General features: G+C 35.0%; 1 protein-coding gene across 3 annotated transcripts in view; it reads left to right on the top strand.

The window, feature by feature from the left end:
* Nucleotides 1-13,081, top strand: part of Pcdh15 (protocadherin related 15) — a 1,685,700-nt gene that overhangs the window by 1,311,831 nt on the left and 360,788 nt on the right. The window lies entirely within an intron of this gene.

Genomic DNA, 13,081 nt, shown 5'->3' on the forward strand with positions numbered 1-13,081 from the left:
ATGAATGCAAATCTTAACATAATCATATCATCTCAATGGCTTGCTGGCATCACCTTTCAACCAAAAACGCCATGCATCATATTACTTGGCTGTGGCTCTTAGCAACACAGCAGTTAAACAGAGTTGGAAAGTAACGTGAGCACCATGAAAAAAACAAGGGAAAAAAGGATTACAAACAATGCAGGACAACTTAAATTTACAGGAGAAACCTAGAGGCATCAGAAAAATGGACAGAGAAAGAATTCAAGTCATACCTGACTCAGATGGATTGGAATCTTAAAGAAGTCATTAGACAGCAAGTCCAAACAATGAAAGAATACTTTGAAAATGAATTACATAAGCAGATTCAAGAAGCAAAAAATGAACTCTATCAGGAGATAGAGATTTTTAAAAAATCAAACAGTAATCTTAGAAATGCAGGAAACCATAAACCAAATCAAAAACTCAAATGAGAATATTACAAACAGACTAGATGAAATAGACGTCAGAACATCAGATAATGAAGACAAAGTTTATCAACTCGAAAAGAGTATAGTCAACGCAGAAAGGCTGGTAAGAAACCATGAGCAAAACATCCAAGATATATGGGATGTCATAAAAAAAACAAACTTAAGAGTCATTGGGATAGAAGAAGGTATAGAGGTCTAAACCAAAGGAATGAGCAATCTGTTGAATGAAATAATCTTAGAAAACTTTCCAGAAATGAAAGATGGAATAGATTGCCAAATTCTGGAAGCCTACATGACCCCAAACATACAAAACCATAATAGACCAACTCCAAGAAACATTATTATGAAGATATCCAACATACACAACAAGGAGAGAATATTAAAAGCTACAAGAGAAAGGACGCAGATTAAATTCAGGGGTATACCAATTAGGTTAACGGCTGATTTTTCATCACAGACTTTGAAAGCGAGAAGATCCTGGAACAATGTATTTCAAACGCTGAAAAATAATGGATACCAACCAAGAAAATTGTATCCAGCAAAATTAAGCTTCAGGTTTGACAATGAAATTAAAATATTTCACGATAAACAAAAGTTAAAAGAATTTGCAGCCAGAAAACCAGCACTGCAAAGCATTTTGAGCAAAACACTACAAGAAGAGGAATTGAAAAACAGCACCCAAAACTAACAGTGGGAGGTAACTCAGTAAAGGGGAGGGGGAATAACCAAAGAGGAAAAACAAGCCAAATTAAAAAGAATAAATAAATAAACATGACCGGAAGTACAAACCATATATCAATAGTAACCCTAAACGTTAATGGCTTAAACTCACCAATCAAGTGACATAGGCTAGTAACATGGATTAAAAAAAACATATCCAACAATATGCTGCCTTCAGGAGACTCATCTAACAGGAAAAGACATACACAGGCTAAAGGTGAAAGGTTGGGAAAAATCATACCACTCATATGGTCCTCAGAAGCAAGCAGGAGTGGCCATATTCATATCGAATAAAATCAACTTTGAACCTAAGTTAATCAAAAGGGATAAAGAAGGACACTATATACTGTTAAAAGGAACCATTCACCAACAAGACATAACAATTATCAATATGTATGCACCAAATAATGGTGCTGCAATGTTCATAAAACAAACTCTCCTCAAGATCAAGAATCAAATAGACCACAACAAAATAATTATGGGTGACTTCAACACACCACTCTCACCATTGGACAGATCCTCCAAACAAAAGTTGAATAAAGAAACTAAAGAACTCAATAACACAATCAATAACCTAGACTTAACCGACATATATAGAATATATCAACCATCATCAAGTGGATATACGTTCTCAGCAGCACATGGAACCTTCTCAAAGATAGACCATATATTATGCCATAGGGCAACTTTTAGTAAATACAAAGGTGTGGAGATAATACCATGCATCTTATCTGATCATAATGGAATGACACTGGAAATCAATAATAAAAGAAGGAAGGAAAAATCCTACATCACCTGGAAAATGAACAATATGTTACTGAATGATCCATGGGTTAGAGAAGACATAAAGGAAGAAATCAAAAAATTCTTAGAGATAAATGAAAATACAGATACAACATATAGGAATCTATGGGACACAATGAAAGCAGTTTTAAGAGGGAAATTCATTGCCTGTAATTCATTCCTCAAAAAAAGAAAAAAAAATAAGTGAGCTCACACTTCATCTCAAAATCCTAGAAAAGGAAGAGCAAAACAGCAGCAAATGTAGCAGAAGGCAAGAAATAATTAAAATCAGAGTGGAAATCAACAAAATTGAAACAAAAGAAACCATGGCATAAATTGATAAAACTAAAAGTTGGTTCTTTGAAAAAATAAATAAGATCGACAGACCCTTAGCCATGCTAATGAAGAGAAGAAGAGAGAGAACTCAAATTACTAACATAAGGGATGAAAAAGGCAATATCACAACAGACACTATACAGAAGATAATTAGAAATTATTTTGAAACCCTATATTCCAATAAAATAGAAGATAGTGAAGATATCGATAAATTTCTTTCTTAAGTCATATGATTTTCCCAGAATGAGTCAGGAAGCTACACACCATTTAAACAGACCAATAAGAAAGGAGGAAATAGAAGAAGCCATCAAAAGACTACCAACCAAGAAAAGCCCTGGACCGGATGGGTATACAGCGGAGTTTTACAAAACCTTTAAAGAAGAGTTAATACCAATACTTTTCAAGTTATTTCAGGAAATAGAAAAAGAAGGAGCTCTTCCAAATTCATTCCATGAGGCCAAAATCACCCTGATCCTGAAACCAGACAAAGACACTTCATAGAAAGAAAATTACAGACCAATATCTCTAATGAACCTAGATGCAAAAATCCTCAATAAAATTCTGGCGAGTTGGATACAAAAGCATATCAAAAAAATTGTGCACCATGATCAAGTAGAATTCATCCCTGGGATGCAAGGCTGGTTCAATATACGGAAATCAATAAATGTTATTCACCACATCAATAGACTTAAAGATAAGAACCACATGATCATCTCGATAGACAAAAAAGCATTCAACAAAGTACAGCATCCCTTTATGTGCAAAACACTAGAAAAACTAGGGATAACAATTAAAATAATAATAATAATAACTACTGTACCAATAAAATTTTAAAGTAATAATTATTAACTAACTTCAATAGTCATATATCCCAAAGTATATAGACTTTAGAATGTTAATATGAAAATAAACAATAAGAAATATGAAAATTAAACAATAAGAAAACAAATAATCCAATCAACAAATGGGCCAAAGACCTGAACAGACACTTCTCAGAGGAGGACATACAATCAATCAACAAGTACATGAAAAAATGCTCACCATCTCTAGCAGTCAGAGAAATGCAAATCAAAACCACCCTAAGATACCATCTCACTCCAGTAAGATTGGCAGCCATTATGAAGTCAAACAAGAACAAGTGCTGGTGAGGATGTGGGGAAAAGGGTACTCTTGTACATTGCTGGTGGGACTGCAAACTGGTGCGGCCAATCTGGAAAGCAGTATGGAGATTCCTGGGAAAGCTGGGAATGGAACCACCATTTGACCCAGCTATTGCCCTTCTTGGACTATTCCCTGAAGACCTTAAAAGAGCGTATTACAGGGATACTGCTACATCAATGTTCATAGCAGCACAATTCACAATTGCTAGACTGTGGAACCAACCCAGATGCCCTTCAATAGATGAATGGATAAAAAAAATGTGGCATTTATACACCATGGAGTATTACGCAGCACTAAAAAATGACAAAATCATAGAATTTGCAGGGAAATGGATGGCACTAGAGCAGATCATGCTTAGTGAAGCTAGCCAATCCCTAAAAAACAAATACCAAATGTCTTCTTTGATATAATGAGAGCAACTAAGAACAGAGCAGAGAGGAAGAGCAGGAAGAAAAGATTAACATTAAACAGATACATGAGGTGGGATGGAAAGGGAGAGAAAAGGGAAATTGCATGGTAATGGAGGGAGACCCTCATTGTTATACAAAATTACTTATAAGAGGTTGTGAGGGGAATGGGAAAATAAACAAGGAGAGAAATGAATTACAGTGGATGGGGTAGAGAGAGAAGATGGGAGGGGAGGGAGGGGGGATGGTAGAGGATAGGAAAGGTAGCAGAATACAACAGTTACTAATAGGGCATTATGTAAAAATGTGGATGTGTAACCGATGTGATTCTGCAATCTGTATTTGGGGTAAAATTGGGAGTTCATAACCAACTTGAATCTAATGTATGAAATATGATATGTCAAGAGCTTTATAATGTTTTGAACAACCAATAAAAAAAAAGAAAATATCAGAATAAAAATAAGCACATCTATAGTAAACTTAAATTAGTAAACTCTGTGGAGTATTAATATGATTTCTAGAGTTGTTACAGAAAACTATTTGTAAATTCTAATTATAAACAAAATTATAAAACCAGAAAAAAATAATACAATGGCCAATACAGAGATAAAAATATTTATGGAATATGTTCTTGATGAAGCCAGACTCTGGACTCATTAGACAAAGATTTCAGTCTCTGATTTTAAATGCAAGAAAAGAGCTAAATAACTTTACTTTTAGCTAAATATGCTTTACTTTTCTTTCTGATGATAATAACACCACCACCTACTACACATTGTGCAAATAACTAAATAAAAGCATGAGAACAATGTCTTGTCAAAGAGGAAATGGCAAAAATAAATTTAATTATTAAAAGGAACTAAATAAAATAAAAAGTATTTCTGAAATAAATGTTTCTCTAGAGATACTAAGTAGCAAAGTCAAGTAGTAAGAAGAAACAACCAGGAAATGTGAGGAAAGATCAACTGACATTATGAAATCTAAGGAGCAGAAAGAAAAAAGAACGAAGAAAACTGAAAGTAATCTCAGAAGCCTGTGGGACAGCATTTGTTATAACAAATATGGAAAGTAAGAGTTTAGGAAAGAGCAGAGAGAAAGAATGTATGGATAAATAATGGCCCAAAACTTCATGGATTTGGAAATAATGTTTATCTACACATCCTAGAAGCTCTATAAACTTAAAGTAGGGTATATTGAAAGGGATTGTAGCCAAATATGTAGGTACATCCAAATGAAAATGTCAAGTCACATGAGGAGAAATCTTTATTTTTTAATTAATTAATTTATTTTTTTATTTGTAGCACTGGGAATCAAAGGCAGGACCTTGCATATGCTAGGCAAGGGCTCTACCACTGAGCTATGACCCCAACCCTCAAAACAATCTTGAAAGCCATTTAAAAAAAGAACAATTTTTCATAACAATTCATCTTCAATAACATCAGCAGGGTTTCTCATTAGCATGGATGCCAGACTGCAATAAGATAATACATTTAAAGTGCTGAAAGAAAAAAAAATGTCAGCCAATAATTCTATATGGGGCAAATCTATTATTCAAAATTATTTTATTGGACTGGGGTTGTAGTTCAGTGGTAGAGCCCTTGCCTAGCATGTTTGAGGCACTGGGTTCTATCCTCAGCACCACATAAAAATAAATAAATAAAATAATTTTTTTATCCTCAAGATGTTTTATAAACCTTCATGAAGTATTTTCAGTTTTAATTATCATGATTATGGTCTAATGTACAGAATACTAATATTGGAAAAGTCAGAAGGAAGATATGGATTTCAATGCTTATATAAAATTGAACAAAGGAAAAAAATGTTCGAAGACACTAAACTTTTCCTACTGTATCTTTCAGATATCACAATTAGCAGAGAAAACCCAGAGTGTTCTTTGCTTGTTTTAACTTATTACATTTGTGTGTTGGTGTGTGGTGTGTGTGTGTGTATTTTTGTGAGTGTGTGTGTGTGTGTGTGTGTTTTCCCCTGGTATTACAAAGTACACAAGGGACTTCTCTATGTGCTGGTCATTCAAATGCTACATCACCTTGCACATAGTTCCTGAGTTACATTTCCTTCATGCATTTCCTTTCTCTAGAATGTTGACTAATGAAATAGATTAGCAAGAAATTAGAGGTTATGTTGGGCGTATGGACTTGCACATATCAATGATTTAATACAAAAAGAACTGTGATTTTAAAGCCTGGAGAAAAATAATATTAAAATTATCAATATAGTTTTAGTTATCTGAAAGAAGTGGCATATGCATTGAATATCAGAGAAATGACATATTCGCACAATGACTCAAAGATTAAGTAACAAAGGTTTATGTGGAGATAACACAGAATTGTGGAGCTATTTGTGGATAATGACATTTTTGATAAATTAAGTTTTGCCTCATTTTTCCAAATGAGATAAATTAAGTGAATATAATGAGAATTTGAAGTTAGACCTGCACTTTTGTTTTTGGAACATGATTTTATATACTAATATCTTAGTTTCTGCCAGATACTCAGCATTCAGGAATAACTGATATGTTTTCATAAATGATAATATGGAGAGCTTCCAATCACTCCTGCAAGGTAGGCGGGCCTGCGACCCGCCGGCAGAAGAGGAGCAGCGGCCTTCTGAGAGGCAGAGCCGCCCCCTCCCCCTGCGCTGGCAAGGTAGACAGAACTGTGACCACACACAGAGCAGGCCCAGCGGCCTGCTGAGGGGAAGAGCCACCCCCCACCCCCTGCGCCTGCCAGGTAGGCGGAACTGTGACCACTGACAGAAAAGGCCCAGTGGCCCGCGGCGGGACAGAGCTTCCAATCACTCCTGCAAGGTAGGCGGGCCTGCGACCCACCGGCAGAAGAGGAGCAGCGGCCTTCTGAGAGGCAGAGCCGCCCCCTCCCCCTGCACTGATCTTTCAACACAGACTCTGAAAGCTAGAAGATCCTGGAATAACATATTTCAAACACTGAAAGAAAAGAAAAGAAAATGGGTTCCAACCAAGAATTGTGTTTCCAGCGAAATTAAGCTTCAGGATGGAAGATGAAATTAAAACCTTCCACGATAAACAAAAGTTAAAAGAATTTGCAGCTAGAAAACCATCTTCTTCAAAACATCCTTGGCAAAACATTACAGGAAGAGGAAATGGAAAATAACAATGAAAACCAACAGTGGGAGGTAGGACAGTAAAGGGGGGGGAATAATCAAAGAGGAAAACAAACCATGTTTAGTAACATAAATAAACAAATATGGCTGGAAGAACAACCCATATCTCAATAATAACCCTAAATGTTAATGGCTTAAACTCACCAATCAAGAGACACAGGCTAGTAGAATGGATCACAAAATAAGACCCAACAATATGCTGCCTACAGGAGATGCATTTGATAGGAAAAGACATACATAGGCTGAAGGTGAAAGGTTGGGAAAAATCATATCACTCATATGGACTTCGGAAACAAGCAGGAGTGTCCATACTCATATCAAATAAAATAGATTTCAAGCCCAAGTTAATCAAAAGGGATAAAGAGGGACACTACATACTGCTTAAGGGAACCATACACCAACAAGACATAACAATCATAAATAGATATGCCCAAAACAATGGTGCAGCTATGTTCATCAAACAAACTCTTCTCAAGTTCAAGAGTCTAATAGACCACCATACAATAATCATGGGAGACTTCAACACACCTCTCTCGCCACTGGACAGATCTTCCAAACAAAAGTTGAATAAGGAAACTATAGAACTCAATAACACAATTAATAACCTAGACTTAATTGACATATATAGAATATACCACCCAACATCAAGCAGTTACACTGTTTTCTCAGCAGCACATGGATCCTTCTCAAAAATAGATCCTATATTATGTCACAGGGCAACTCTTAGACAATATAAAGGAGTAGAGATAATACCATGCATCCTATCTGATCATAATGGAATGGAACTGAAAATCAATGATAAAAGAAGGAAGGAAAAAGCATACATCACTTGGAGAATGAACAATAGGTTACTGAATGATCAATGGGTTATAGAAGACATCAAGGAGGAAATTAAAAAATTCTTAGAGATTAATGAAAACACAGACACAACATATCGGAATCTATGGGACACATTGAAAGCAGTTCTAAGAGGAAAATTCATTGCTTGGAGTTCATTCCTTAAAAAAAGAAAAAAACAACAAATAAATGATCTCATACTTCATCTCAAAATCCTAGAAAAAGAAGAGCAAAACAATAGCAAAAGAAGTAGAAGGCAAGAAATAATGAAAATCAGAGCTGAAATTAATGAAATCGAAACAAAAGAAACAATTGAAAAAATTGACAAAACTAAAAGTTGGTTCTTTGAAAAAATAAACAAAATTGACAGACCCTTAGCCATGCTAGCGAAGAGAAAAAGAGAGAGAACTCAAATTACTAGCATACGGGATGAAAAAGGCAATATCACAACAGACACTTCAGATATACAGAAGATAATCAAAAATTATTTTGAATCCTTATACTCTAATAAATTAGAAGATAGTGAAGGCATCCATAAATTTCTTAAGTCATATGATCTGCCCAGATTGAGTCAGGAGGATATAGACAACCTAAACAAACCAATATCAATTGAGGAAATAGAAGAAACCATCAAAAGACTACCAACTAAGAAAAGCCCAGGACCGGATGGGTATACACAGCAGAGTTTTACAAAACCTTTAAAGAAGAGCTAATACCAATACTTTTCAAGCTACTTCAGGAAATAGAAAAAGAGGGAGAACTTCCAAATTCATTCTAAGAGGCCAACATCACCCTGATACCTAAACCAGACAAAGACACTTCAAAGAAAGAAAACTACAGACCAATATCTCTAATGAACCTAGATGCAAAAATCCTCAATAAAATTCTGGCGAATCGGATACAAAAACATATCAAAAAAATTGTGCACCATGATGAAGTAGGATTCATCCCTGGGATGCAAGGCTGGTTCAATATACGGAAATCAATAAATGTTATTCACCACATCAATAGACTTAAAAATAAGAACCATATGATCATCTCGATAGATGCGGAAAAAGCATTTGACAAAGTACAGCATCCCTTTATGTTCAAAACTCTAGAAAAACTAGGGATAACAGGAACATACCTCAATATTGTAAAAGCAATCTATGCTAAGCCTCAGGCTAGCATCATTCTGAATGGAGAAAAATTGAAGGCATTCCCTCTAAAATCTGGAACAAGACAGGGATGCCCTCTCTCACCACTTCTGTTCAACATAGTTCTCGAAACACTGGCCAGAGCAATTAGACAGACGAAAGAAATTAAAGGCATCAAAATAGGAAAAGAAGAACTTAAATTATCACTATTTGCAGATGACATGATTCTATACCTAGAAGACCCAAAAGGGTCTACAAAGAAACTATTAGAGCTAATAAATGAATTCAGCAAAGTGGCAGGATATAAAATCAACACGCATAAATCAAAGGCATTCCTGTATATCAGCGACAAATCCTCTGAAATGGAAATGAGGACAACTACTCCATTCACAATATCTTCAAAAAAAATAAAATACTTGGGAATCAACCTAACAAAAGAGGTGAAAGACTTATACAATGAAAACTACAGAACCCTAAAGAGAGAAATAGAAGAAGATCTTAGAAGATGGAAAAATATACCCTGTTCATGGATAGGCAGAACTAACATCATCAAAATGGCAATATTACCAAAAGTTCTCTATAGGTTTAATGCAATGCCAATCAAAATCCCAAGGGCATTTCTTGTAGAAATAGAGAAAGCAATCATGAAATTCATATGGAAAAATAAACGACCCAGAATAGCAAAAGCAATGCTAAGCAGGAAGTGTGAATCAGGCGGTATAGTGATACCAGACATCAAACTATACTACAGAGCAATAGTAACAAAAACAGCATGGTACTGGTACCAAAACAGGCGGGTGGACCAATGGTACAGAATAGAGGACACAGAATCCAATCCACAAAACTACAACTACCTTATATTTGATAAAGGGGCTAAAAGCATGAAATGGAGGAAGGATAGCATCTTCAACAAATGGTGCTGGGAAAACTGGAAATCCATATGCAACAAAATGAAACTGAATCCCTTTCTCTAGCTATGCACAAAAGTGAATTCAAAATGGATCAAGGAGCTTGATATCAAATCAGAGACACGCCGTCTGATAGAAGAAAAAGTTGGCTACGAACTACATACTGTGGGGTCGGGCTCCGAATTCCTCAATAGGACACCCATAGCACAAAAGTTAATAACTAGAAACAACAAATGGGACTTACTCAAACTAAAAAGTTTTTTCTCAGCAAAAGAAACAATAAGAGAGGTAAATAGGGAGCCTACATCCTGGGAACAAATCTTTACTCCTCACACTTCAGATAGAGCCCTAATATCCAGAGTATACAAAGAACTCAAAAAATTAGACAATAAGAGAACAAACAACCCAATCAACAAATGGGCCAAGGACCTGAACAGACACTTCTCAGAGGAGGACATACAATCAATCAACAAGTACATGAAAAAATGCTCACCATCTCTAGCAGTCAGAGAAATGCAAATCAAAACCACCCTAAGATACCATCTCACTCCAGTAAGATTGGCAGCCATTATGAAGTCAAACAACAACAAGTGCTGGCGAGGATGTGGGGAAAAGGGTACACTTGTACATTGCTGGTGGGACTGCAAATTGGTGCAGCCAATTTGGAAAGCAGTATGGAGATTTCTTGGAAAGCTTGGAATGGAGCCACCATTTGACCCAGCTATTCCCCTTCTCGGTCTATTCCCTAAAGACCTAAAAAGAGCATGCTACAGGGACACTGCTACATCGATGTTCATAGCAGCACAATTCACAATAGCTAGACTGTGGAACCAACCTAGATGCCCTTCAATGGATGAATGGATAAAAAAAATGTGGCATTTATACACAATGGAGTATTACTCTGCATTAAAAAATGACAAAATCATAGAATTTGCAGGGAAATGGATGGCATTAGAGCAGATTATGCTAAGTGAAGCTAGCCAATCCCTAAAAAACAAATGCCAAATGTCTTCTTTGATATAAGGAGAGTAACTAAGAACAGAGTAGGGTCGAAGAGCATGAGAAGAAGATTAACATTAAACAGGGATGAGAGGTGGGAGGGAAAGGGAGAGAGAAGGGAAATTGCATGGAAATGGAAGGAGACCCTCAGGGTTATACAAAAGTACATACAAGAGGAAGTGAGGGGAAAGGGAAAAATAATACAAGGGGGACAAATGAATGTCCGTAGAGGGGGCAGAGAGAGAAGAGGGGAGGGGAGGGGAGGGGAGGGGGGATAGTAGAGGATAGGAAAGGCAGCAGAACACAACAGACACTAGTATGGCCATATGTAAATCAATGGATGTGTAACTGATGTGATTCTGCAATCTGTATATGGGGTAAAAATGGGAGCTCATAACCCACTTGAATCAAAGTGTGAAATATGATATATCAAGAACTATGTAATGTTTTGAACAGCCAACAATAAAAAATTAAAATAAATAAATAAATAAATGATAATATGGAGATAAGTTACATATTATAATTGCTTTTGTTCCAGCAAAGGAAATAGTGGGTGTATTCATTAGTGACATTTGACTAATTATTATTCCCTACATATGAACATATTTAAAATTTAGAGAATAATCATATATTTCCATATATCTCCATGGCAACTGGTAGATGGATTCTTAGATTTATATGTGCATCACATTACTAGTTAAGTACTATATATGAAAATTGATATTCTTGGAGGAGAAAGAAAAACATTTCACACAGTATTGCTTAAGTGCCCCTCTGCAATAGTTTCCTGCACATGTTCCCATACATCAAATATTAAAATCTATGCTCTCTTGGATGTGATTTTGTTAATTAGACAAGTGAACTTGATTTTGCCTTGAAAATAAAGTCAAAAATTTTTAAAAGAGCTTTAGTTTCTGCCAAAATCCAAGGCAATCTTTTAACATATCGCAGAAGGATGAATTTCAACAAGAGGAATTAAAGGACTTTACTACAGGTGTTTGCTATTATAGTGGTTCAGCTGCCATGTCTGTGTTATGATTTTTTTTCTAAGTGAAAATTGTTGAAACAGGAACAAATAATTACTATTTTAGGTTATTAACCTCCACTTTAATCAGTTGTGCCTATAGGATAAGATGTACTATGCCCATAAAGGATGCGTATATAAACATGTTAGAAAATAATAAGATTTGAAAAATAATAAAAGACACAAAAATAATTCAATAGAGGAAAAGTTAATATTTGCAACCAATGATGCTGGAACAATTGAGTAGCCATACATAACCCAATTAACCTTAAACTATACTTCAAACAATGTATAAAAAGTAACTTGAAAGCCTTTCTATTCTTAAATCTAAGAGCTAAACTATAAACCTTCTCAGAATTTAAGTGACCTTAGGACTGGCAAAAATTTCTAAAATATTGCAAAATAAACAAATAAAAAAATTTAAAAATTTGAAGTTATCAAAATATAAATTCATTTGTTCTTCAAAAGACATGGATGACTGATTGAAAAGACAAGTGACAGAAAAGAGCTTATATTTACAAACCATGAACCTAGTGAAGGACTTCTACTGGGAATATGTAAAAACAATTTAATAAGAATGAGGTAATTTAATTATAAATTGGACAAAAGTTTTAGCAAATGCTTTATCATAGAAAATAGTAAATCACAAATACATATGTGAAAAGTTACTCTACCTCTTTTGCCTTTAAGAAAAGCTAACTAAAGGTAAAGTGAATATCAATATATAACCTGAAATGGCTAACACTTAACAGGATGAACATTTCAAGTATAGATGGAGGAACTAGAACTCTCTTCCACTGCTGATCCCGGAAAATAAAATATTTGAACACAAAGGATATCAGAGAAAATTTATGTATTGTAGTTGTGTTGTGTTGTGGATATATATATATGTAAATTTATAGGACTGTAACCCCCAGAAAAGTTAATAAAACGTTTAGACACACACCTATCATATGACTTAGCCATTCCACTCCTAGATATTTATCCTGAGACAAATAAATTTATATACTCAATTTGTATTTAGACACAAAGTTCAAATACACATCAACATATAAATAGATAAATTTTGTATAACAAAATGATAAAATAATACTAAGATAAAAAATAAACTATTGATACACAAAAAAACATGGATCACAAAATCATCAGGGCAAGTAAAGGA

This window comes from Marmota monax, unplaced genomic scaffold, assembly GCF_021218885.2.
Source record: "Marmota monax isolate L192 unplaced genomic scaffold, Marmota_monax_Labrador192_F-V1.1 WCK01_AAM20220418_F8-fsc00019, whole genome shotgun sequence".
NCBI classification, from domain to species: domain Eukaryota; kingdom Metazoa; phylum Chordata; class Mammalia; order Rodentia; family Sciuridae; genus Marmota; species Marmota monax.